The sequence below is a fragment of the Carettochelys insculpta genome, chromosome 6 (assembly GCF_033958435.1).
Source record: "Carettochelys insculpta isolate YL-2023 chromosome 6, ASM3395843v1, whole genome shotgun sequence".
Lineage (NCBI taxonomy): Eukaryota > Metazoa > Chordata > Testudines > Carettochelyidae > Carettochelys > Carettochelys insculpta.
In genome coordinates, this window is record NC_134142.1 from 78,211,722 (window position 1) to 78,236,852 (window position 25,131).

At 49.2% G+C, this 25,131-nt stretch overlaps 1 long non-coding RNA gene across 1 annotated transcript in view; it reads left to right on the plus strand.

Annotated features, from left to right (window-relative positions):
* Positions 1-25,131, plus strand: part of LOC142014587 (uncharacterized) — an 83,204-nt gene that overhangs the window by 52,318 nt on the left and 5,755 nt on the right. Inside the window, exon 2 of the long non-coding RNA XR_012645985.1 lies at positions 16,664-16,836. This is a non-coding gene — a long non-coding RNA (uncharacterized LOC142014587). The remainder of the gene's footprint in view (positions 1-16,663; positions 16,837-25,131) is intronic.

The following is a 25,131-nucleotide window of genomic DNA, read 5'->3' on the forward strand; positions in this document are numbered from 1 at the left end:
AACCTAAGCTCTTTGTGAGTCAGACCAGACAGGTAAACACAAGGTGTGGGGCTCAGGAATCTGGGAGAAAATTCCAGTAAAGTATTAAGAGAAGGCATCCATTGGGAGCCACACCACAGCTCTGCTGGCGTAATTCTTATCAAAGTAGACAGGGTCTTACTGGCGGGAAATGCCTTCTGCATTCAGTAAATGCTAATTAGTAAACATGACTTTCCATACAGTTTGCTCACATAATTGAGTTTCTAGGCACTCGGTTTATTGAGGTAGGATACAGGGACTAATAGGAGCTTGATCCAAAGTTCTTTGTAGTCAAGCATAATTTCCATTCACTTCACTGGATTTCGGATGGGGCTGTAGGATTCACTTCACCTGGCTGTCTTCATGGGGTATAGTTAGAATTATTTTAGCGTGGGAATGAGTCAGTATGGGGACTTGAGTACCTGCTATCTACAGCTATCTGAATGAGAGAAAGGCATCTCCCCTGAATACCATTCTCCTATCTTGCACTATTGCAAATGTTACTTAGAAAGAAATATGTTACTGTGTGTGAAACTCTTCAACATCACAAGCAAATTCTTCCATATAAAATGTTTGGGGTAAATCATGCTGGGACTGCCTAGTGCTGAAATGCATGGAATGAGATTAGATAAACCTTTTCTTAATTAAGAAATGAGACTGGATTCTGAACTTTATTTAAGGGTCACTTTGGGATGATTTCTAGACAGAAGAATCTTGGCTTTCTGGCAGGACAGCTGTGAAGGGAGTGTTCTGTTCATTAGAATACAATTTGTCCAAGAACATACGTTCCAAATACTAATCAATTTAGATGAAAACTTACTGGATAATGTTCAAGCAGTCCGGTTATGGAGTTTATATAGCCAAACCCACATGTCTCAATGGACAAGACAAAAGATAATCTTAGTTTACATTGGAATGTTAAAATTTATACAGTTTAGACATTGTGACATAGGCATGATTTAAAAAAAAAAAACAGAAACATGAAGAATTAGAAGGTTAAAGTAATAGAGAAAATGTCCCTTTAAGAATCAGTCCTATTCCTGCAGAATGAGTGGACTACAGCTAATTAAGAACCTGGAATGTGGACTGTATTAAGATTCTTTTGAAACCATAATTTCCAGCAAGATTATTTAAAAATGTGCATGACTCAAATTATGAAGATCCTTAGGATTATGATTGAGTGCAAATAAATGTTTGTTGATGGGTTATTTTGTAACACTATGTTGTGTGATGAGCTGTGACACATGGAATTAATATCAGAGTTCAATAATTCTGGAGAAAGCTTGCAAAATAAGCATCCATTGGGCGATAGCACATATAGTGCACTATATAGCCATGTATCAGAGGGGTAGCTGAGTTAGTCTGTATCGTCAAAAACAACAAGAAGTCCTGTGGCACCTTATAGACTAACATATTTTGGGGTATAAGCTTTCATGGGCAAAGACCCGCTTCATGTAAATTTGCAAATTATGACATGGCTCAGTAGCAGTGGGCACAGGAAACCCCAACATCCCACCCTGCCCAACCCCTTTACATGGTATGTTTCATGGCGTTAATGGCTGCTAATCCAGGTTTGGGAATCTCCATCTCTCAAAAACCTTTTATATGCAAATATGCTTCTCTCATCTAGGGATTAAAAGACCTTGAATTAGAACTCTTAGTTTTTTATTCCTGAACTCTATAACTTTGTGGCAGTCACTTTACTGCCTTCTGTTTTGATTTCCTCCTCTGTGAAATGGGCACAGTATGTGAAAGGCAATGTGGGTGAAGAAATATCTTTTATCAGACCAACCTCTGTTGATGCAAGTGACAAATTTCAGTCTTACTGGATATGAGCAGGGCTGGCTTTCCAGTTAGACTCAAGCCTATGGGAGCCTAAAAGTTAAAAGTGGGTTAAAAGTTTAGCTTTTTACAAAAAAACACAACAGTCAGCTAGGAGGGAAGGGGTGCTAAAGATGTGCCTTAGGAGTGCATAAGATTTGCCTCGTGTATTGGACAGAAATAGGCAGATCACAGGTCAAATCCAAACCACCAGATACCTTTGCATAGACCCCAAACTTTTTCATTTACTTATTTTTGTTTTGTTTTCTTTATTATTACTTTGGCTGGCATCCAGATCTTGACGATACCTTGGCCAAAAAAGCTGGACCTTAACAAAAGGAGTAGACTACTTCCAGCACATAATAGTATGTATTGATCTCACAGAGATGTGTGAGGCTAAATTAGCTATTAGACCTGATTGTGCCCCTTCTGTAAATCTGGGCATCTCTTCCAATTTAAATGGAATTAGGTGTTGAGAGAGGCAAAATTTGGGTTTGCAAACACTCTGGTATGCAAATCCACAACTCTTATCAATACCACTATGAGACCAGGATTTTTTTTTCTTTTAACCCTCTGACTATTCTGGCTTTGCTCAGGGTTTCCCTGGCTCTTTATACTTCTTTGTTTCAAACCTTCCCACCACCTATGACCCATTTCTCTTTCAGCTGAAACTAATTTATCAGGGTCTTCTATGATCATCCACCCCTTTCCAGAACCTAATCAGAATTTCCACCCAATAAGACAACTGACCGCGTTTCCAGCAAATCTTAAAATAATGACTTTTTTTTGTTAATCATCTTCCAACAGCTTTCAAATAAATCCTTGTCTAATAAAAAGTCTTTAAAATAGAACTTTTAAAGATTAAACGCGGTGCAATAAGGAGAGGATATTCTGTAGACTGTAAGGTGGCATGTCCCCCAGCAAAAGCAGCCTATATTTCACTGTAACTGCCTGCAAAACTTCACTTTCTGAAAGCACTCAAGAATTAAAACACCTATGAAAACTCTAATCCACCCTTTCCCCGCTCCTCACCTATTTAGTAGGATCTTGTATGGGGGCAGCAACCTGTGGCTCCAGAGCCGCATGCGGCTCTTTGAGGAATCATTTGTGGCTCCAAGTGCTGACTCCTCTGCGGCTCCAGATGCTGGAATTAGGTTATTTTACATCTGGTTAACTCTCAGTCTGGCCGGGATTTTTTTTTTTTTTTAGAAAATCAGAAGATTTTGGGGATTTTGCTCAGCCTTGTCAAACTCTTCTGCAGCCCCAATGTTCCTCACCCCATGCCCTTGTGTTTGCCTCAGCTCAAGTTACAGCTGCTCCAGCTAGTTGGCTGGGAGAAAAGGAAGAAATGGAGTGGGCAGGAGCAGAGCTGTGCTAGGAGACGGTAGGAGCGCTCCCCCCTCCCTTTTTGTTTAGGGAAATAAGATTGGAGGTGGAGGGCTCAGGCTGGGAGCTCAGCCCCTTCAGCCCTCAGCATGTTTGCATCCAGCCCAGGCATTGCCACTCACTGGCAGGGTAAGCATCCTCCTTGTGAGGGCTGGTTCAGGCTGGGAGCACACAGAAGGCAGAGTGCTTGCAGCTCAGCTCTGAATGAAGCCAGCCTAGGGCTGGGGAGAAGCAGCTCCCAGGGAGGCTGCAATGCTATAGTTACTGCACAGAGCTGCTTTGGCCGCATTACTGCACAGTTACAGTCACGGTTTTGAACATTGTGCTCAAATTAGTTAATACTGAGATTTTTCCCAAGCAATGGGCTCGGGAGCAGGAGGGAAGAAAACAAGTGTTCATCTTGGTTGGCAAAAGAGGGCTCACATTCACCATGGGCTATTGGATTCTCTTCCACCTACTTCTCTAGGTCTGTGATGATCTATGGCTCAGGGTCTGCCCACCACTGATGGGCTTTAAGCTTCCTGACATGCTCTGAGCTCTAGGTCCCAGCAACTAGGATACTTCAAGTGCAAGTTTGCCATAGGCTGCTAATGGGGATCAGCCAGATAAGTTTTGGTGCATTCTCCCAATATCTCTGTGAGACAGGAATTATTATTAAACCTTTTTCACAGATGGGGCAACTAAGGCTGAGAGAAAGCCAGGCCTCTCACATTCTGCAAACCTGTGTCTGAAAAATAGGCCTCAGCTAACTCTATTTTGCTGCCAGTGTACTTTAAAAGCCACTCTCAACCTTGGTGTGCCATTTATGGACTTCTGCTTAAGTTGAACCAATTAAATTCTGGAAAAACAATTCCTCTCCAGATACCTCAGCTTCTGCTCTAATCCCTCAGCCTCTACTCATAGGTCATGTCGTCCAGCCCCTTAATCATTTTTGTTGCCTTCCTCTGAATCTGGTCCAGTGTGTCCACATTTTTTCTATACTGGGGGAGCCCAGAATTGGATGCAATACTCCAGATGTGGCCTGACCAGAGCCCAGTAGAGAGGAATAACAACTTATCTAGATCTGCTTGAAATGATTCTCTCAATGTACCCCAATATGCCATTAGCCTTTTTGGCTACAAGGGCACACTGTTGACTCATATCCAGACTCTCATCTACTATGATCCCTAGGTTCTTTTCTGTTGCACGGCTACTTAGCCAGTCACTCTCCAGCCTGCAACAGTGCCTGGGATTCTTCCATCCCAAGTGTAGGACTCTGCTCTTCTCCTTGTTGAAGTTCATTAAATTTCTTTTGGCCCAATCCACCAATTTTTCTAGGTAACCCTGGACCCTACTCTCCAAAGTATCTATCTGACCTCCTAGCTTAGTGTCATCTGCAAATTTGCTGAGGGTGCAACCCATCTCCTCATCCAACTCATTAATAAACATGTTGAACAGTACTGACCCTAGAACCGATCCTGGGGGCACTCCACTTGAAACCTACCACCAACCAGACATTGAGCCATTGACCACTACCCACTGGCCCATCCGTCAAGCCAGCTTTATATCCATCTTACAATCCATGTATCCAGTCCATATTTCCTTAACTTATGGGCAAGAATGTTGTGGGAAACTGTATCAAAAGCTTTGCTAAAGTCAAGGTATATCACATCCATTGACTTCCCCTTGTCCACAGAGCCACTTACGTCTGCATAGAAGCTAATCAGATTGGTCTGGCAGGACTTGCCCTTGGTGAATCCATTTTGACTACTCTTGATCACTTTCCTCTCTTCCAAGTGCTCCAAAATGGATTCCTTGAGGATCCCCTCCATGATTTTTCCTGGGACTGTGGTAAGGCTGACTGGTCTATTGTTCCCTGGATTGTCCTCCTTTCCTTTTGTAAACACGGGCACTACAGTTGCACTTTTCCAATCATCCAGGACCTCTCCTGATCTCCACAAGTTTTCAAAGGTAATAGCCAAAGGCTCTGCAATGACATCTGCCAATTCCCTCAGTACCCTTGGATGCATTAAATCCAGAGCCATGGCTTTATGTGCCTCTGGCTTTTCTAAATAGCTCTTAAACTGTTCATTCCCACTGAGGCCTGCCCACCTCCTTCCCTTACTACATTGCCTAGTGCCATAATCTGGGAGCTGGCTTTGTTCATGAAGACTGAGGCAAAAAAAGCATTGAGTACTTTAGCCTTTCCCACATCATCTGTCACCAGGCTACCTCCCTCATCCAGTAACAGCCCCAGACTCTCCCTGATCACCATCTTATTGTTAGCACACCTGTCGAAACCTTTCTTTCTGACCTTCTCCTACCTTGCAAGCTGCAATTCCATTTGTGCTTTCATTTTCCTGATTACCGCTTCAGCCATATATTTATACTCCTCCTTACTCATCTGTCCAAGTTTCCACTTCTTATATGCATCCTTTTTTAGTTTAAACTCGCCAGGGATATCTCTTGTAAGCCAAGCCAGTTGCCCACTATATTTGCTTTTCTTACTGCTCATCGGGATGGTTTGTTCCTGTGCCTTCAATAGGACTTGTTTAAAATACTCCTTTCCCCTTCATATTAGCTTCCCAGGGGATCCTGCCCATCGGTTGTTTTAGGGAGTCGAAGTCTGCTTTTCTGAAATCAAGGGTCTGTTTTTTACAGCTCACTTTTTTTCCTTTTGTCAACATCCTGAAATCTACCATCTTATGATCACTGCATCCCAGATTGCCACCCACTTCTGTTTCTCCGGCTAGTTCTTCCCTGATTGTGTGCAGCAGGTTAAGCCGTGCATGGCCCTAGTCAGTTTCTTCAGCGCTTGTACCAGGAAGTTATTCCTAACATTCTCCAAAAACTTCCTGGATTGTCTGTGCGCTGCTGTATTGGTCTCCCAACAAATGTTTGGGTGATTAAAGTCTCCCATGAGAACCAGGGCCTGTGATCTGAAAGCTTCTCTTAGTTGTGTGAAGAAATCATCATCTACCTAATCTAGTGGCCTATAGCAGACACCAACCACATTACCTCTGTTGCTTCCTCTTCTAAGCTTAACATAAAGATGCTCAACTGGCTTTTCTCCCTCCATATACTGGAGCTCTGAGCAATCATACTACTCCCTAACATACTTCACAACTCCTTCTCCTTTTCTCTCCTACCTGTCCTTCCTGAACAGTTTCTGCCCTTCCATGAACGTGCTCCACTTATGTGAGTCATCCCACCAAGTCTCTGTTATTCCAGTCACCTCATACAGTCTTCCCCTGCCTTACGAGTGTAATTTGTTCCTGAAAAACTCCTCTTAGGGCGAATTCTTACAAGTCGAAAATGTAATTACCATTAATTTCAATGGGAAAAAATGTTATGCATTTCTGAGCCCCAAAATTTACATCCATTTATGCTACAACACCACCAAATCCCATTAAAATGAACACAATTACTTCAATAGTTAACATTAGTTATCATAACACAACCTAACAAGGCATTTTCCCTTTATTAATTACTCTACAATATGTCTGTTTACCTGCAGAGACAGGGAACGGAAATCGAAGAGCACCTGGGAGGGGGGCACAAAGCCAGGTAGCTGTCCACAGCTGCAGAAGCGGGACCGGTGCAAGGGGGCGAGGAGGGCAGAGCACAGGGCACGGGGAGGCAGCCCGGCCTGAGTGCAGCTTAGGTTAAGTGCGGAGGGGGCAGTGTCAGGGGCTGGCCACGTGGGGAGCCTGGCAGGCACAGGAGGCCCCCAGTTGGCAAGGGGCGATGCCTCACTCGTGCAGGGCTGCGTGGTGGAGAGGCCCCGCCAGCAGCAGCTTAGGCACTAAATGCAAAGGAACACCACAGGTGGCAAGTGGCGCCCAAGGCACAGCTGCACAGGGCAGGCAGCAGCAGCAGCCCCCTAGCCACCCAGGGAGCGAGAGGCAGGGGCGGGGCCAGGATGGGCTGTGCGCCCAGCAGCCACGTCTCGCGGGAGCACCCGGGAGCCTGCAGCCGCCAGCTAGGCTGGGACATGCCACTGCTGCAGAGCCGAGGCAGAGACCCAGAGCAGCCGCAGGCAAACGCTGGGCCGGGGGCTCCGGGAAACTTCCACTGGGCGCTGCAGAGAGACATGCCAGGCGGGATGCAGCTGCGGGCAGCCATTGCCTGAAGCTGCAGCCGCAGCTGCAGCCTTTCTCCCGTTGCAGGGCGTTCGTGTCCCCCTGAGGCGCATGAAATTGAAATCAGTCCTTGTAAATTAGAGGAAATGCCTTGTAAGACGAGGTAGGGGGTTTAAATCAAACTCCTCATAAACTTGAATGCTCATAAGCCGAATGGGTGTATCTCGGGGTATGACTGTACTTCTTTGACTGTGCCAGGGCCTCTAATTCTTCCTGTTTGTTTCCCAGGCTTCTTGCATTTGTGTACAAACATCTTCAATAATGAGCTGATTGGCCTATTTTCTCCTTTTGAATGACAGGTCCTCCTTTGTTGTACCTTCGTCCTTCCCCACTTATCTCAGGGCTTGTGTCACCATCCCCCAGTGAACCTAGTTTAAAGCCCTCCTTACTAGATATTCAAGCCCGCTCCCAAAGATGCTTTTTCCCCTTTTCATTAGGTGGATTCCATTTCTTCCTTGCAATCCTTGTTCTCAAAACAGAGTCTCAAGGTTAAAGAAACCAAATCCCTCTCTCTGACACCACCTGCACAACCATGCATGTACTTCCACGATTCGATGGTCTCCATCTAGACCCCTTCCTTCAACAGGGAGGCTGGGTGAGGACTCACTTCCAGTCCATGTTCCTTGACCTTCCTTCTGAGAGTTACATAATCCGCAGTGATCTGCTCAAGATCGTTCTGTGCTGCGTCACTGGTTCCTACATGGAGAAGTAGGAAGCAGGTTTGATGATTTTTGGAAGTCTCTGTCACATCCTGGATTCTAGCTCCTGGTAAGCAGCAAACTTCCCAAGATTCCAGATCAGGACGGCAGGTGGATGACTCTGTCCCTCTTAGGAGGGAGCCCTGGCCACCGCTACCCGTCGTCTTCTCCGGGGGGGTGGTGGTTGTAGACCTGCCATCCCTAGGACTACGCATCTCATGCCTTCCAGTCAGTGGGGTCTTCTTCTGTTCCCTTCTCTGAGAGGTTTCTGCCACAGCGTTCTCCAATGTATCACCCTTGCAGAGGGCCTGCAAGTGGTTGCTTACCTCCCCCTGAATTGGCTTTCTTTTCCTGGAGGTTGCATGCTTCCAGTTTTCTTCCTTGTTCTGTACTGCCCTGTGTGATTATTCAGCCTTCTGCGTCTGCAGTACTGAATGCTGCCTTCTGTTAAGGAAGTCTTCACTTCCGCTAATGGACCGGAATGTTGATATTTGCTCTTCAGGTCCTATATGCTTTTCTTCCAAGATCACAACCAGTTCGCACTTGGTACATACGAAATTCCTTCTATCTTCTAGGAGGAAGACAAACGTAGCACATGCTGTGCAGGTCACAATAGCTGATTTGGCAGTAGACTTGTCACTACCCATTTTTCCCTTTCTTCAGAGAATTCCCTCAGAGGATATTAGAGCTGCCTTGAAGGGCAGAAGAGAAATAAACCTATAAAAAGGAAACCAAATAATAATAATATGGGGCTCCCCCGGAGGCAAACTCCCCTGTTAGCAGCCCCTTGTTTGCAGCTCCCAGCTGGTGATGCTCCTGCTCATTGCTAGCCTCTGCCTTGTGAAGCCTTCTCTCCTTTGGAGCATCCGTGCACCTTGCGGGTAGCCTTGTTTAAGTGGCTGCTACCAGCCTGGTCCCCCCAGTGAGTGTGGGACGGCAGTAAATGCACCCAGCCTGGCCACCAGCTGGATGGGGGGCGGGCAGGAGGGAGCCCGGGCAGAGCAGCACCATGGCAGTGGAAGGTGCTGGGTGTGGACACAACTGTCAGAAGGGACAGGAGACCATTACCCTCCCCCCACTTGGGCCTACAGAGGCCAGACCCTGGGGTCAAACCTGCAAACTCCTCCCAGCACCTCAGCCTTCCCTGCCAGCTGAGCAGTTAGGCGTCATCTAGAAGAGATTTAGGTACCACCCAACTGACTAGCAGAGCTGGCAGCGTGTGTGTCTACGGGAGGTGCACATCCGCACATGCCTCTGTGCACAGCACAACCCACACTCCCTGTCCCTGTGCACAGCACCACCCACACCCCTTCTGCCTGCACAGTTTCACTGTCACCAGCATGCTCTGCACACAGCATTAGTAGTGCTTACACACACACACACACATTGCCCCTACACACAGCACCACTACACACCTGTCCTAACACACAGTGCCACCAGCACACCCTGCCCATCACCCCACTTTTTCACACTCTGCCCCTGCTCATTGCCCCACTTCCACACCGTACACAGCCCATACCTCCCCTGCCAGCGAGCCCAGGAGGAACCAGACACAGCTCCGCCCCAGCCAGTATAAGCAGTGTGTTGTTGTGGTTGTTGTTGCTGTTGTTTGTTGTTTATATATTTTCCCTTTTTCTGTGCAATAACTACTATGAATATATGAGGGGGAGCAATTTTATATTCTCGCCTCAGACGCAAAAACAGCTCATCACAGCACTGAATTTCATAATGGGGCACAGTGCAGTCGGCCTCTCCCCTGCGGCCTCTGCTGGCCCCTCCCACTTCCGCCATTGCCAGAGGAGCATGGCACATAACTTATGGGAGACCAGTGCTTGCTTCCAGGGCACTGGACAGGCTAGGGGAGGGGCTCCGCTAATTGCAGGGACAAAAAGTAGGGCCCAAAATAAAAAAAAAATTTGCTGACCCCCTGGTGTATTGTACGCTCCTAAATGGACCCCTCTGGATCACCAGTTAATTTCTGGTACTCATTGCCACTGGATAGGACTGATCCTAGAGCTTACTAGGACACAGAAAAGGGTTAAATATTTACATGGATCACATTACAGTTATTGTGTGCGCGTTGTTCTTAAAACAGGGGTGACAAAAAATATGCTTTGACGTTATTTACTAAGGACTGTCTCGTGTTCATGTGCATTGTGGCTCTTGAAGTATTGATTTTGTAATCGAATTGGAAAAAATGGCTCTTCTCACTCTTTTGGTTGCAGACCCCTGGCCTAGTACAAAGTGTCCTATCAAAAGGCAGATTTTTTTCACCAAGCAGATCAATCAACTTTTATGTGACAGGCAGCTTCTTTCGATGAACTCATTAAAACTTTGTACAGCAAACTGCAGTGAAGAGAGACAATATGTCATCATTTTAAAGCCAAGGAGTAGACAGACCTCCTATGGAAAAGTGAGTCATATTCCCTGCAGTACATTCTGTTCATTCTGTTATAATAAACACAAGTATTTGTTTGTTCATCCCATTAGGGTCTAACTGTAAACTTCTTTAACAGGAAAAGTCCCACAGCCTGCTGTTAAGATGTGTTGTTTTTAATAGTACCGGTCCTTTCAGGGAGCCATTCCAGGAGGACGTAATGGCAAACTTTTTGTTTCTTTTCAAATCTATTCCAAATTTCTATGCTATATTTTCGAGCTATGGCCCTCATACTTCCCAGCCTTGTCAAATGGTCCATCAATAAAGAAACTGCAGGGGAAATTGTCATTACTATTTCTTAATCTCATGATTTAAATAGTCAGGGGGGAGGGGACTGTTATCAGAGGCAATTTTCTCTCTCTTGGTATTCACACCTCCCCATCAACTGCTGGGAGTGAACTACATTCACCATGACTGAACTGGCCTTGTTAACACTTCTACACTTGATAAGCAACTCCTTTTCCTTATATGCATGTGCATATGTGTGAGTCCCTACTTCTGTGATTTCCGCTCCAAGGCATCTGGCAAAGTGGTTTTTACCCATAAACACTAATTTCTGAATAAATCTGTTAGTCCTTAAGATGCCACAGAGCTCCTTGTTGTTTTTGCAGACACAGATTAACTTGGCTACCCCTCTGAGACTTAAGTTTTGAGTTATCACCTTGAAAGAGTCACCAGTCTTCTCTCGTGGGCATGTTCTTAGTAAAGCACAAGGAACTTGTGTAACAAATTGACTATTTTTTTTATTAAAGATGCAGAATATGGTAACCAGAGCCTGGCGTTAGACCAGCATGAAGTAGTGTGATATTCCCGCAGGTGGGAACCACACTTTCCTAGATGAAGGATGACCTTTGGTCTCTGTAGCTCCCTGCACAAGTTTTACAACAGTAAGAGCTGTGTCACATGGTGGGAAGATGATCAGAGGGTCCCATTTAATAGAAAAATACTCCATTGTCCCTAGGGTAAGAATGTTGAGCTTGTGCTTACGCTATAGGACTAGAGGTTGGCAGACTTAGATTCTAGTTCATACCCTGTGATCACAAACCTGAATGTTTGTGCTGTTGTGGTCTTTTGAAAAAAGACCTTTATTGTCTTTCAGCCTCTGCTTCCTTTCTTGTAAAATGGAACTAACAGGACGTAACTCTGTGAAAGGCTGTAAAGCTAAATTATTGTTGAAAGTAATGTGGCAGACTGAAAGTGGTGGGCTGTAGAAGCCTTATACCAGGCAGTTACAGCAGGAGCTGGGTGAGTGGGTTTCTGTTTCCCACATAAAAAAAGCACTTGAGGTTAATTAAGCAGGGCTGTAACAAGGATGAGGTGACTGAGGCACTCACCTCACGTGCCGTACCTCAGGGGGCGCAGTTAACTGGCTGGGCAGCTCCATCTGAGCTGCATGTGTCTCTTTAAGAGTCGTTTGCAGCTCATTGTGCTGCTGGTGGCTACTGCTGCTGCACGGCGAAAGGCAGCTGCAGCCCGGGACCCCTGCTCAAACTCCCCTGCCTCCCCACCTCCACCACCCTGAGCCAGAGCTGCAGCTGCCTTTGTCCCTGTAGTGAGCGTGCTGGTGGGGTTTGGGAGAGAAGTTGGATGTATAGTGGTATTGGGGAGGCTGCTGGGGGAGAAACTGAGTCTGGGGATGTCGGGGGCTGCTGGGTGAGTGGGGTGCCAGGGAAAAGCTGGGTTTGTGAGGCTGGGGTGGACATAGAGGGGAGGAGCAGGCTGGGGTCAGTCTGCCCCCTCCACCGCTCCCTCCCTCTTCTTTATCTCTGCTACCTATTGCCTGGCTATTCCTCCCCGCTCTGATCCATGGAGGTGCAGCCTGCTCAGCCAGCCCTCCTGGCTGCAGCCCCGCTGCCTGGGTGCACGTCTATGCAGCAGGCGTGAGGGAGAAGCAGGTGCCAGTGTCACCTTAGCTGCCTCCTGCTGGGTGTGGCTGACGCCTCTTCCTGTGACTCACTTTACCTCCCTGCCTATATCCTTATCTGTACAACAGATCAGTTGGGACTCCTGCTTGTGAAGGAGCCACACCGGCACAGTGGGTGTGCCTATTTATTTATTGTGTCTCACATGTAAAGCCTAGTCACATTAACACACCGCTGCTCTGGCTGGCTGTTAAACAGAGAACGCACTGAGCACCATTGACGTGCTGAGGTACTATTGACAGGGATATTACCCAATTTTCACACCCCAGTGCAGTGCCTAATACTTATTCCCTGGGGTATTGCAAGTGGTTTGCAAAGCGCTACAAAGAGAGAAAGCCCTGTGGTGTCGTACCTGTTCTCTGCCTCTCTCCACATACAAGGTAGCGCAACGGCCTTGTAAACCCAGGGCTGTGAATTCAATCCTGGGGGGAGCCTTTCAAGGTTCTAAGGCAGGAGAGGTTTAAATAAGTGTGTCAGGGATGGTGATAGGCCCTGCTGTGAGGGCAGGGGACTGGACTGGATGACCTTTAAAGGTTCCTTCCAGTTCTATGAGATATGTGTATCTCCTCGACGGGATTTTCTTTGGGAGTGAGGGAGGATGTGGCAACATGTGGATGTCTGAGCCACCAGCACATCCTTCCCTAAGGCAGGAGAGACTGACACAAGTGCGGTTTGAGGTTATTTATTAAGGGCTGTCTCGTATTCCCATGCATTGCGGCTCTTGAAGTATTGATTTTGTAACTGAATTTGGAAAAAAATGGCTCTACTCCCTATTTAAGTTGCAGACCCCGGCTCTAGGCTCTGGGGTAGGTAACGCCCCCCTCACTAGAGCCAACATGCAGATAACATTCTTACACTCCTCCCCAGGGTGCCACCTGGGAACAGATCTCAATCCCTTCCCTTCCAGAATCCCTCAAACAAATGATCTGTCCCAGTAACTGCTCATGGCAGGGTCATTCTGATAGGCCGTGTGTCCAATCTGCTGGCTCCCCACCTGGATAATGTACTTTCTCAGCAACTGTAATCCCTGCCAGCCAGCTCGCTTGGTGCTCATGTGCCTCCTGCCCTAACCATGTCTCCTGGGCAGGCCGGGTGCTCTCCTCAACTGCAGCTGCTTTGGCATGTGTTGCACCTACTCTTTAACCTCCGTGCCCTTAGCCAGCTTCCAGCCAGAGGGGTCCCTCTTGCCTCCCTTAGCCCCCTCCAGCCCCTGAGTGACTCCTAGCCACTGAATGTGACTCCCCTAGCCTCTGAGTGTGACTCCACAAGCCCCTGATTGTGAGGTTTAAGCCGGGAGGAGAGGTTTGGGGACAAGTGTGTTCCCACCACCACACCTCTGACTATAGTAAATGTAGTGTTGTTATTTTATTAATATATTTCCCCTTTTCTATGAAATAACTACTATGAATTTATAAACATGGGGGGGGCTCAATTTTATATTCTTGCCTCAGGTGCGAAATTAGCTAGTTATGGCATTGTTCCCCTCACCTGTTTTTGAATTGCCTTGGGTCACCAAATCTTTCTGAATTGTGAAAATGGGTCCCCATCGAGAAAAGGTTGGGAAGATGGAAGCAGTGGGAGAAGTGGGCCAGGGAAACGCTGCTGTGATTGGGGCAGAAGAAGAGTCCCCATTGGCTGCCACTCTTTCGGGTCCCTGGGCAAGAGCCGGGAGTAGTGCGTAGGCCTGGGCTCCCCACACCCCTCCCTTGGAGAGCTGCTGGTGATTTCTCTATGAGGAGAGTGGCTTGGTGAGCGGAGATCCTTGCCTCTAGGAATACCTGAGGCAGTGGAAAGGTCTCCATGAGCCTCTGAAGCATGCAAGAGAAGCCGCCAGAAAGCACGGGGCCCACTAAGTGCCTGCGGACACTTGGGGGAAAGGGACAAAGTAGAATGCTTCAAAGACCATGTCCTTAGGCACCCAAATAGTTATGTCAGGTTAAGAATGGGGAGAAGTTTCCCTCTTTTGTTTTAAGCACATTGCACTGCCTGCAGCAAAATATGATGGTGCCTAATCCTTGGGCTACATTAGTTGGGCCCAAGGACTCCCCTTGCATCCACAGTCCTGTTCTTTGCATTCCTCGGTGTCAGTCCCAGCCTCTCTCTTGCCATTTGTTACTGGAGTGGGGATGGAGTGTGCAGTATACCCTCTGAGCGAAGTATTGACAACAGGAGACAACCAGACCCACATTCCATCATCAGGCCCCAGAAGGCATTAGGCCTGCCCCAGGCACAGTGCCACTGGAGTATCTGCATTGCTCAGCATCTCTTTACCAGTCCCTTCCCAGCATAGGCACTGGTTTTAATTACAACCTTCAGGAAGGACTGTGACTACAGTGTGTGTAAAAAGCACGTCTGCCGTGGGAGTTACGAGAATACACAGTGAGTGGGGTAAGGCAATTGGACAATCTGTGCATGCCTAACTCTGCACACCCCCTGCATGTTGGTAACTTGCCTGGGTTCTTCACTGTCAACTCCTCAGAGACCCTGATGCAGACGTTCAAGCTTATATTGGCTGCCCCAGATCATGAAGGTCAAGCAAATTGAAATACTTTTCAAATTAATTACATGCACTGTCGATCAGTATCCATTTGAGAGCCTTATTCTCTCTGCTGAAAGTAAGAGCCACATAGCAGTCACCCTTAAGCCAGGAGAAGAGCCATACCATTTTGATAAGTGCATGTGCTACTTAGGAGACTCTTTTTAGGGGTGTATGTTTTTTTTTAAAATGTTTTTTCAGTAGAGTGTGATTTTTTTGTTACTTTATTTTTAGGCTAAGCCTGTCCCTTACAAACATCAATCCTTAACCCTAACCCTTACAAGTTCCAATGGACTAGTAAAATGCCCTGAAAAGGGATACGTTTAATTTAAGCAATGAGATTACCATGCTGTGAATAAAGCTGCTTTTATTAATAATTACCTCTCTGCCATGACTTAAATTGAAACAGATGGGAGTTTTACAGTCTCTGCTCTCCATTAATTTTCTTGGATGCTTCAGAGTAAAGCCCTTGATTCCTGTGATGTAATGGTATAAACAGTTGGCTCCCTGCTTAGCTTCCACCCACAAGTTCTAAATTTGGAGCCTGGCAAATTTTTGCAGATTCCAGAGACAGGGTCTGCTCAAAAGGCATGCTGCTTTCTTGAGTCCAATCGATTGCACCAAACAACAAAACTGGGTGCTTTTTTTTAAAACAGGGATAATAAATATGACTCAGATGCACATGTTGTCTATGTAAGCACTTTGGGTTGGCTATCACTTTATGGCACTGGGAAGGAGCCAAGCCAAATAAAAATTGTTTTGAGTAAAGATTACATTTCTAGAGTATGAATAAGTTTTCTCTACAGCCAGCATGTCGCTAATGGGAATAAGAAAGAAGTTGGGTGGAGGAAAGCAGTAACTAAATCATTGCACTAAATGTAGACTGTCTACACGGAGATCTATTGTTTTGACTCATCTGGGGTGTAATATCACAGCTAATTCATAACAGGTCTCAACAAGGCTACAAATGATGGAAATAAAAATAGTAAATATAGGTGAAGTAGCCTCTCCTCCTTGACGCTGTGCTTCCTGGAATGGAAACTCAACTAGTGACATGTAAAGGAGTCGTCTTGAGACCATCCACTGCCAAACTTAACAAACACGATGCAGGTGCTTAAAACAGAACGCACAAATGGCTCCATTAAGATCAATGATGTTACACACGTGCTTAATGATAACAGAGAGGAAGCCGTGCTAGTCTATACACTATCAAAACAAAAAGCAGTCAAGTAGCACTTTAAAGACTAGCAAAATAGTTTATTAGGTGAACTTTTGTGGGACAGACCCACTTCTTCAGACCATAGCCAGAACAGACTCAATATTTAAGGCACAGAGAACCAAAAACAGTAAGCAAGGAGGACAAATCAGAAAAAGATAATCAAGGTGAGCAAATCAGAGAGTGGAGGGGTGGGGGGGAAGGTCAAGAATTAGATTGAGCCTATAGGGGCTTGTCTGCATACTTGGCTCAATCTAATTCTTGACCTTCCCCCCCACCCCTCCACTCTCTGATTTGCTCACCTTGATTATCTTTTTCTGATTTGTCCTTCTCACTTACTGTTTTTGGTTCTCTGTGCCTTAAATATTGAGTCTGTTCTGGTCTGGCTATGGTCTGAAGAAGTGGCTCTGTCCCACGAAAGCTCACATAATAAACTATTTTGCTAGTCTTTAAAGTGCTACTTGACTGCTTTTTGTTATGCTTAATGATGAGTATGTTTTTTTTTCAGGATCTGGCCAAAAAGAACTCTTATTAAGAATGCTCCTGTTGTCTGAGCGCAAGTGCCACTGAAAGTCCAGACAAAGGACCATCAGGTTTCCTGGGTCTCATTACAGCTGTCCTGTTCGCTTGCTGTGTGACCACAAGAAAAAAACCCACCATATCTGATTCTGCCCCTTCCAGGTAGGTTTAACAACATTTTTTACTGTCTGGCAGAGGAGGGGAGATACTCACTTAACATTTTACCCTTTGGTAAATAGTCAAGAGGTGTCAGTTAATATTACTTGATAAATGAATAAGCTTTTTTTTTAAAAAATGTTATACCAAAAGCCAAAATCCATTTACAAATGCTGGGATAAAAATTAGATTATTAAACCAAAGTACATATTTTGGTGTCCCTAACCACAGTGTAGTACTGAAAACAGCAAAGCATCTCATGTGATGAGCTGGAGTCCTTTTCAGATTTTTGGGCACAAGAATGTTTGTGGGTTTTTTTTTTTTTTCATGTTTCTTCTCATTGTTGAGAAAAATCTGAGATAGGTTTAAGAGAAGACTTCAGCTGGGAAAGTCCTGCTCACCAGGGAGAGCTCTGAGTCACCCGGAAGAAGACATATTTTACAAAGTGTATATTTTAGAGAGTCTATGAAATATTTGCAAGATTAGGACATGTTAATAAGATAGATCAGAACAATGCTGAGTTCTAGTGGTTCATGCATCAGATCAGTTTAAGGAACTTCTTAACCCTGGAGGCAGGCATTTAATTTACAGATAAAATTGCTTCAGTTATGTGAGCTCTCTTGCTGCAGTAAACACCTATCTCTAGGACCTATTGCCGGGATAAGGTGGGGGCCTATTTATCATGTTGTTGAAGCAGCTTTGACTCTGCAGAATCCAAGAAGTATTGTTCTTGTATTTGAAACTGCCAATTATCATTTTCTCCTAGTTTCTGAAACACAGGAAAGTTTTAAAGGTTATTGCTTTTGAAGTGTTAGAACAGTTGGTAAATCCTAAATGCCCTTGCAACTAAAGGAAGGAGCACTGACGTGTAACACTATAAAGAGCAAATCAACTAACCAATGCAGGACATTAAAAGTCTTTTCAAAATTTGGTACATTTGGAGGCTCACATCTGTGCTGATGTTCCTAAAATGGAGTCTTGGGCATCTAACTACTGATTTGCATATCCAGCAGCAGATCTTGTTGCCCAGACTTAGCAGCCAACTGAGAAAATGGAGGCCAGAGAATGCTGCTGTGTGTTCTGCAATACTTTGTCCCCACTCCCACTGCGCTCTCTCACTAATTAGTCCTGATTCTCTGACATTGCCAAGAAGGTCTCAGTGCCAGACTAAGAGGGTGAGGTGCACATTGGTGACTTCAAGCTGCTGTTCCTGGGACTGTCTGCCTGGATCTAGCCCCCAGAGTTTAATTAGAGCAGGCGGGAGGCTGTTGTGACTTCAGCTGGTTGTCAAGCAGCTCCTGTAGCCTTTCTGGCAGTTATGGATCTGCTGGGTGTAAAACAGCCCTGGCCACAATCCCAATGACAGTGGTGTGTGGGATTTAGGAGTGTTAACAGCATCTGAGGATTTCTCTAAACAGGGGAACCTTCCAGCAACCAGATCCATCAATTACAAGGCTGGTCTGCGTGCCACAGCACCAAAGTAGTGCTGCTAACATTCTTCCAAGGCTGTCAAAACACTTAAACATTAACTAAGCCTCACAATTCCCCTTTGGTATTGGTAACCTCCTCCTCTGTCATTGAGAGACAAACTGCCACACAGAGAAGTTAAGTGACTGTATCCAGGTGATTGAGCAATTTGGTATCTGTCCTGCTTCTATAGGGCCATAACTCTCAGGAATGATACAGCTACTCATCAAATAGAGGAGTTTCTGAAATCACAACCAGCTCAAATCACAACCAGCTCATGGGATTGCATGTGTGTAACAGTTAACCTGTGGACTTCAGCTCGAACACAAACAAGAAAGAAAAGAAAGTGGCAAATCCAAAGGCCTGGGATATTGGTTCTGTTTTATAGACTCACAGAATTCTAGGGCTGGAAGGGACCTTAGAAGGTCATCTAGTCCAGCCCTCTGCCCAAAGCAGGCTCATCCCCAATTAAATCATCCCAGCCAGGACTTTGTCAAGCTGGGGCTTAAAAATCTCTAGGGATGGAAATTCCACCACCTCTCTAAGTAAAGCATTCCAGTGCTTCATCACCCTTCTGGTGAAATAGTTTTTCCTAATATCCAACCTACACCTTTCCCTCTGTAACTTCAGACCTTTCCTCCTTTTGTTCTGCCATCCATCACTACTGAGAACAGCTTCTCTCTATCCTCTTTGGAGCTCCCTTTCAGGAAGTTGAAGGCTGCTGTCAAATCACCCATCAGTCTTCTCTTCTGCAAGCTAAATAAACCCAAATCCCTCAGCGTCTCCTCAGAGGTCATGTGCTCCAGCTCCCTAATAATTTTTGTTGCCCTCTGCTGGACCCACTCCAATGCATCCTCATCCATTCTACACTGGGGGGGCCCAGAATTGGATGTTATACTCCAGATGAGGCCTCACCAGTGCTGAGTAGAGGGAACTAATCACTTTTCTAGATCTGCTAGAAATACTTCTCTTAATGCGCCCCAATATGTCATTAGCCTTCTTGGCTACAAGGGCACACTAGTGACTCACATCTAGCCTCTCATTCACCATAATTCCCAGGTCCTTTTCTGCTGCACTGCTACTTAGCCAATTGGTCCCCAGCCTGTAACAATGCTTGGGATTCTTCTGTCCCAAATGCAGGTCTCTGCACTTGTCCTTACTCAACCTCATCAGATTTCTTTTGGCACAATCCTCCAATTTATCTAGGTCACGCTTGACCCTACCCCTACCCTCCAATGTATCTACCTGTTCTTCTAGCTTAGTGTCATCTACAAATTTGCTGAGGGTGTAATCCATCCCCTCATCCAGGTCATTAATAAAGATGTCAAATAATCTTTGACCCTAGAACTGATCCTTTGGGCACCCCACGTGAAAGTGACCACCAACCACACATTGAGCCATTGGCTGCTCAACCTGTTGGACCCAACCATCTAGCCAGCTTTCTATCCATCTTACAGATTGTGTAGCCAATCCGCATTTTCCAGCTACACTAAAGCCGTGTCTACACGTGCACGCTACTTCGAAGTAGCGGCACTAACTTCGAAATAGTGCCCGTCACGGCTACACGTGTCGGGCGCTATTTCGATGTTAACATCGACGTTAGGCGGCGAGACGTCGAAGCCGCTAACCCCATGAGGGGATGGGAATAGCGCCCTACTTCGACATTCAATGTCGAAGTAGGGACCGTGTAGTCGTTGCGCGTCCCGCAACATCGAAATAGCGGGGTCCGCCATGGCGGCCATCAGCTGGGGGGGTTGAGAGACGCTCTCTCCAGCCCCTCAGCTCAACGGTGGCCGCATGGAGCGGCCCCTTAAAGGTCCCCTCCCCCTCCCTTTCTGTGCAGGAAGCTGAGAGAGCGTGCAGGCGGCAGCCCAGACACGCGGCCAGCCTGCATGCTATTGAGCAGCCCCAACAACCCCCAACCAACCTCATGGCCGCACAGCAGCCCCCCCCAGCGCCCCCAGGGGACCCCCCACAAGGGGAGCCAGGGCAGCAAGTGGCAACGGGGCCCCTCCTGGACAGAGGCCGAGCTTTGGGACCTGCTGGGGCTCTGGAGCGAGGAGGAGGTGCTCCAGGTAATGGGGAGCAAGAGGCGGAATGCGGATGCGTTTGCTCAGCTGGCCGAGGGCCTGGCCACCCGGGGTCACCCTGCCCGCACTCTGGACCATGTCCGCAGTAAAGTGAAGGAGCTGCGGCAGGGTTACACCTGGGCCCGGGATGCGGCCGGCCGATCTGGGGCTGCTCCCGTCACTTGCCCCTTTTACAGGGAGCTCAGGGACATCCTGGGCCCCCGACACACCTCCTCCCCTCCGGCCACTCTTGACACCTCGGCTGAGGAGCCCCAGCAGGCCCCAGAGCCGGAGTCTGCCCCGGAGGTAAGCCCCGCACCCTGGGGGCGCCCCCTGGAGCCCACCCCCGGGGCATCGCAGCAGCAGGAGGAGGAGGAGGAGGAGGAGGGGGACTCCTCCTCCGCTGAGACAGAGCTGCACATCATCCTCCCCTCCCGGAGCAGCAGCTGGGCGTCCGCCTCCCCGGGTGTCCCCGGACCGTGGGAGTGGACCTACAGGTATGTACCCCACCCGGTGCACACCCCCAGGGTTGAGGGATGGGGGTAATAGATATGTGGCCAGGGCCCTCCACATGCCCAGATGGCCATGGCCCCAAGGACACCAGTGCAATGTCCCTCACAGGAGGGCATCAGCCCCTTCCCCGCCCCCCGCCCCAGCACGACAGTGCCATGCCCTATCCCCAAGGCAGGGGGGAGCGGAACCTCTAGGGTCCCCCGGGAGGAGGGGGGTGGGACACCCCGCAGCAGCAGCAGCCACAGCAGCATGTGATGGAGTGGGGGGAGTGCAAATGCGAGACAGGCTAGATATGAGCAGCAAGCTGAATAGTTCCCAGGGGCAAAGGATGATCCTGGGGCTACAACTGGCAGGTGACACCCCTGCCCTGAACAAAGAGGGGGGAGGAGCCGAGCTGGCTTTGAATCGGGGGTGGGGGCCGCAGGTAGAGGCTAGGGGAAGGGAGAGCTGGAAGGCAGCCAGCCTGAGGAGGGGGAAAGCTACACCCCAGAGGGGCACCCCTTGGGGTCTTCTCCCCAGGACGGGTTGGAAGGATTGTCTCTGACTGCTGTACTGTCACTCCTGGGAGAAACTGGGCATCTGTGGCCTCAGAAACCTCTCCTGTCAGACCCTGCTGAGTGAAGTGAGAGTCACTCCCGCCAGGGGACGGGGTGCAGTGCAGGGGGACCCGTGAACCCCATCACAGCAGCATCTCCCGGGGACGGGGATGGGGAACCTGCAGCACAGGGGTGGGGGGACAAGGGCCACGGCTCAGGGCCCACACTAACGCCTGTCTCCATTCTTCTTCCCCCCTTCCTGTGTTCCGCAGCTGCACCATCGGAAGGACCGGAGAGCACCGGCGAGGCTTCAGTGGTCCCGGAATCCCCTCCAGGGCCATCACTCCAGGCCAGCCCCTCGGCGGAGGACCGACCAGCCCCACGGCGGGCAAGACGACGGACCCCGCAACACCACATGGTGGCGACGGACCCCCAGCTGCTGGCCATCCATCGCCGGCAGCTGGAGGTCACGGAGCAGCGTCTGCAGGTGGAGCAACGCTGCCTCCACCTGCAGAAGCGGGCGCTGGCCTGGCACCAAGAGGCATGGGGGGCCTACATGGAGACATTCAACCGTCTCGTGGACTACCCGGCCCCCCGTGCCGCGCCAGCCGCCGCAGTGCCCGCCCTGCCCACTCCACCCGCCGCACCACCCGCTGCTCCACTCGTCGCCGCGCCGTCCGCCGTCGCCCCGCCACCCGCCACCAAGGGCCGGACCGCCGAGGGACACCTGGGGCCAGCTGAGACTCGCCAGACGTATCTTCCGGTCTGCCCGGCCCCCAGCCAGCCCCGGACAGGGCTGCGGCCAAGGCGGGGCTCCTGGCCACCCACCCCCAGTGCCGGACTATAGGGGCGTGGGGCCCAGGACATGGCCCCCCCCTTGTATATAGTTGGACTTATGTTTTTGTGCCCCCCGTTTGCCCAGTCCCCACCCCCATGTAAATAGTTCTCCCCATCCTTGCAATCCCTGGTTTTCTGTTTTTTGTTACTTGTAAATATATGGAAACTTTTTTATTATTCACTTATGTTATGCTTTAGTTAGTAGGTCTTGTACATAGTTTTGTCATTATTAGTTCAAAAACCAGTTGAAAAAAGAAAACCAGTTTCATTTTCCCAACGAGTGCGTGCTTTTATTTGTCCAGGAGAAGTGGGGGCGGGGGTGTGCGGTTGGGTGCTCCATGGTGTGGGCGTAGGGGCAGGGAGTGTTGTGGAGGAAGGGGGCGGGGCACAGTGGGGGGCCTGGCAGAGTTCACCCCGCAGCCTCCTCGAAGTGGGCCCGCAGGGCCTCCCGGACCCGGGTCCCTTCGGGGGTTCACCTGGCGACTGGGGGCAGCAGGTGGCTGCAAGTAGCCCCTGCCGGCTTCCACAGCCCAGCCCTGAAAAAAGGCCTCCCCCTTGCTCTCCACCAAATTGTATAGGGTGCAGCAGGCACCCACAATCTGGGGGATGTTGTTGGGGCCCGCATCCAGGCGGGTCAGGCAACATCTCCAGCGCCCTTTGAGGCGGCCAAATGAGCACTCCACCACCTGGCGCGTGTGGTTCAGGCGCTGGTTGAAGCGCTCCTGGCTGGCAGAGATGGCCCGTGTACGGGTGCATGAGCCAGGGCCGGAGGGGGTATGCCGCATCTGCGATGACGCAGAGGGGCATGGTGGTGTCCCCCAGAGGGATCTCCCGCTGGGGGATGTAGGTCCCCGCCTCCAGCCGGCGGCACAGGCCTGAGTTCCAGAAAACCCGGGCGTCGTGGGTGCTGCCAGGCCAGCCCACATAAACGTCCTGGAAACGGCCCCGGCTGTCCACCAAGGCCTGGAGGACCACTGAGTGGTAGCCCTTGCGGTTGATGTACCGTCCTCCACTGTGTTCCGGGGCGCGGATGGGGATGTGAGTCCCATCCAGAGCCCTGAAGCAATTGGGGAAACCCAGTGTGGCAAAGCCTGTGATGGTGGCATCTGGGTCCCCCAGCCTCACGAGCCTGTGGAGGAGCAGGGCGTTGATGGCGCGGACGACCTGCAGGGGAAGCACATGGGAGAGCACCAATGAGGGGTGTGCAGGGTGTGCGTGGCCCTGCCCTGCTCTCCCCTGCCCTGCCCTGCCAGGGCCCCCCTGCCCTCCCCTCCCCTGCCCTGCCCTGCAAGGGCCCCCCTGCCCTGCCAGGGCCCCCCTGCCCCCGCCACCTCGTGGGTCCTCTTACCTCCATAAGGACAGCCCCGACAGTGGCCTTGCCGACGCCAAACTGCTGTCCCACAGATCGGTAGCTGTCTGGAGTGGCCAGCTTCCAGACAGCGATGCCGACCCGTTTCTCCACTGGGAGGGCACGCCGCATGGCAGTGTCCTGGTGCCTGAGTGCGGGGGTGAGCCACTGGCACAGCTCCATAAATGTCTGCCGGCTCATCCTGAAGTTCCTGAGCCAGTGGTCGTCGTCCCACTCCTCAAGCACCAGCCGCTCCCACCAGTCGGTGCTGGTGGGGTAGCTCCACAGCCGCTGGCGTGTGAGACGGGGGTGGGGGCGGGGTGCTGCTGGGTTGGGGGTTGAGCCCTGCTCCCCTGGGGGCCGCTCCTCCTCCGGTGTGGCAAGGAGGTGCTCAGCTGCCTCCCGCATGGCTTGGATCAGGGAGAGCCCTGCTCCTGCAGAGAGGGCTGGGTGGACCTCTGGCTGCTGCTGCTGCTGCTGCTGCTGCTGGGGGACCATGACTGCGTCGCCCAGGGTCTGCGTGCCTATGGCTCCTCAGACCGCGTGCTGTGCAGGCTGTGTGTGTCTGGGAGGGGCCCTTTAAGGGAGCGGCTAGCTGTTGCCCCGGAAGCACTAGTCTGCCCTGTGACCCTGTCTGCAGCTGTGCCTGGCACCCTTATTTCGATGTGTGCTACTTTGGCGTGTAGATGTTCTCTCGCTGCGCCTATTTCGATGTGGTGCTGCGCAATGTCGAAGTTGAACATCGACGTTGCCAGCACTGGAGGACGTGTGGACGTTATTCATCGAAATAGCCTATTTCGATGTCGCCACATCGAAATAGGCTGCTTCGAAGTAGGCTTCACGTGTAGACATAGCTTAATAGTGTCATACTTCTGCAGAGGAGTATATGCCCTGCAGAGATCACAGCAGCTTTGACTTATTTTCCTACTTCAAGAACTCTACTTTGGATGCTGAACCAAAATGAGCATGGAGCTTGGTATGCCACCAAGAGGGTTCTGGGAAGGGATCTCCAGGCTACTGGGATAGAAGGGTTCCAGCTTTAACACATTGGAAAGTAAATTTGTGCTAGATTTTCAGTGTGACCTTAGATTTTACCTATAGTTTTAATATCCTGACACACTGGTCATTACTACCTGCCCCTTGCTACGTTACTTTTTCTACACCCTAATTAAGACCTTGCTGTAAAGTATACGATAGAACCTATTTCCTCATTGCTTCAAAAGTGACTTTTGTAAAGTGAAAAACCTGCTGTGCATGTAGCAAGCAAACGTCTGCTCCAATTTAGCCCTCAAATATAAAGGAGGAATTATTGAAAGGGTTTGTTCGAAACCCGAACTGCAGATCTGCTGAGCAACAGACCACCAAAGCTCAGCATTGCAGGGCTGGAGCTTGTGCTGCAGTGCGAGACTGCCATCTGCTGCACATTAATCACAGTGTTGGTTATAGCCCTGATAAGGAGTGTGTCACTTAAACCAGTCTATGTATTGTGCTGCTTCTGGGTATCAAGCAGGGGTTGTGGTGTAATGGGGAG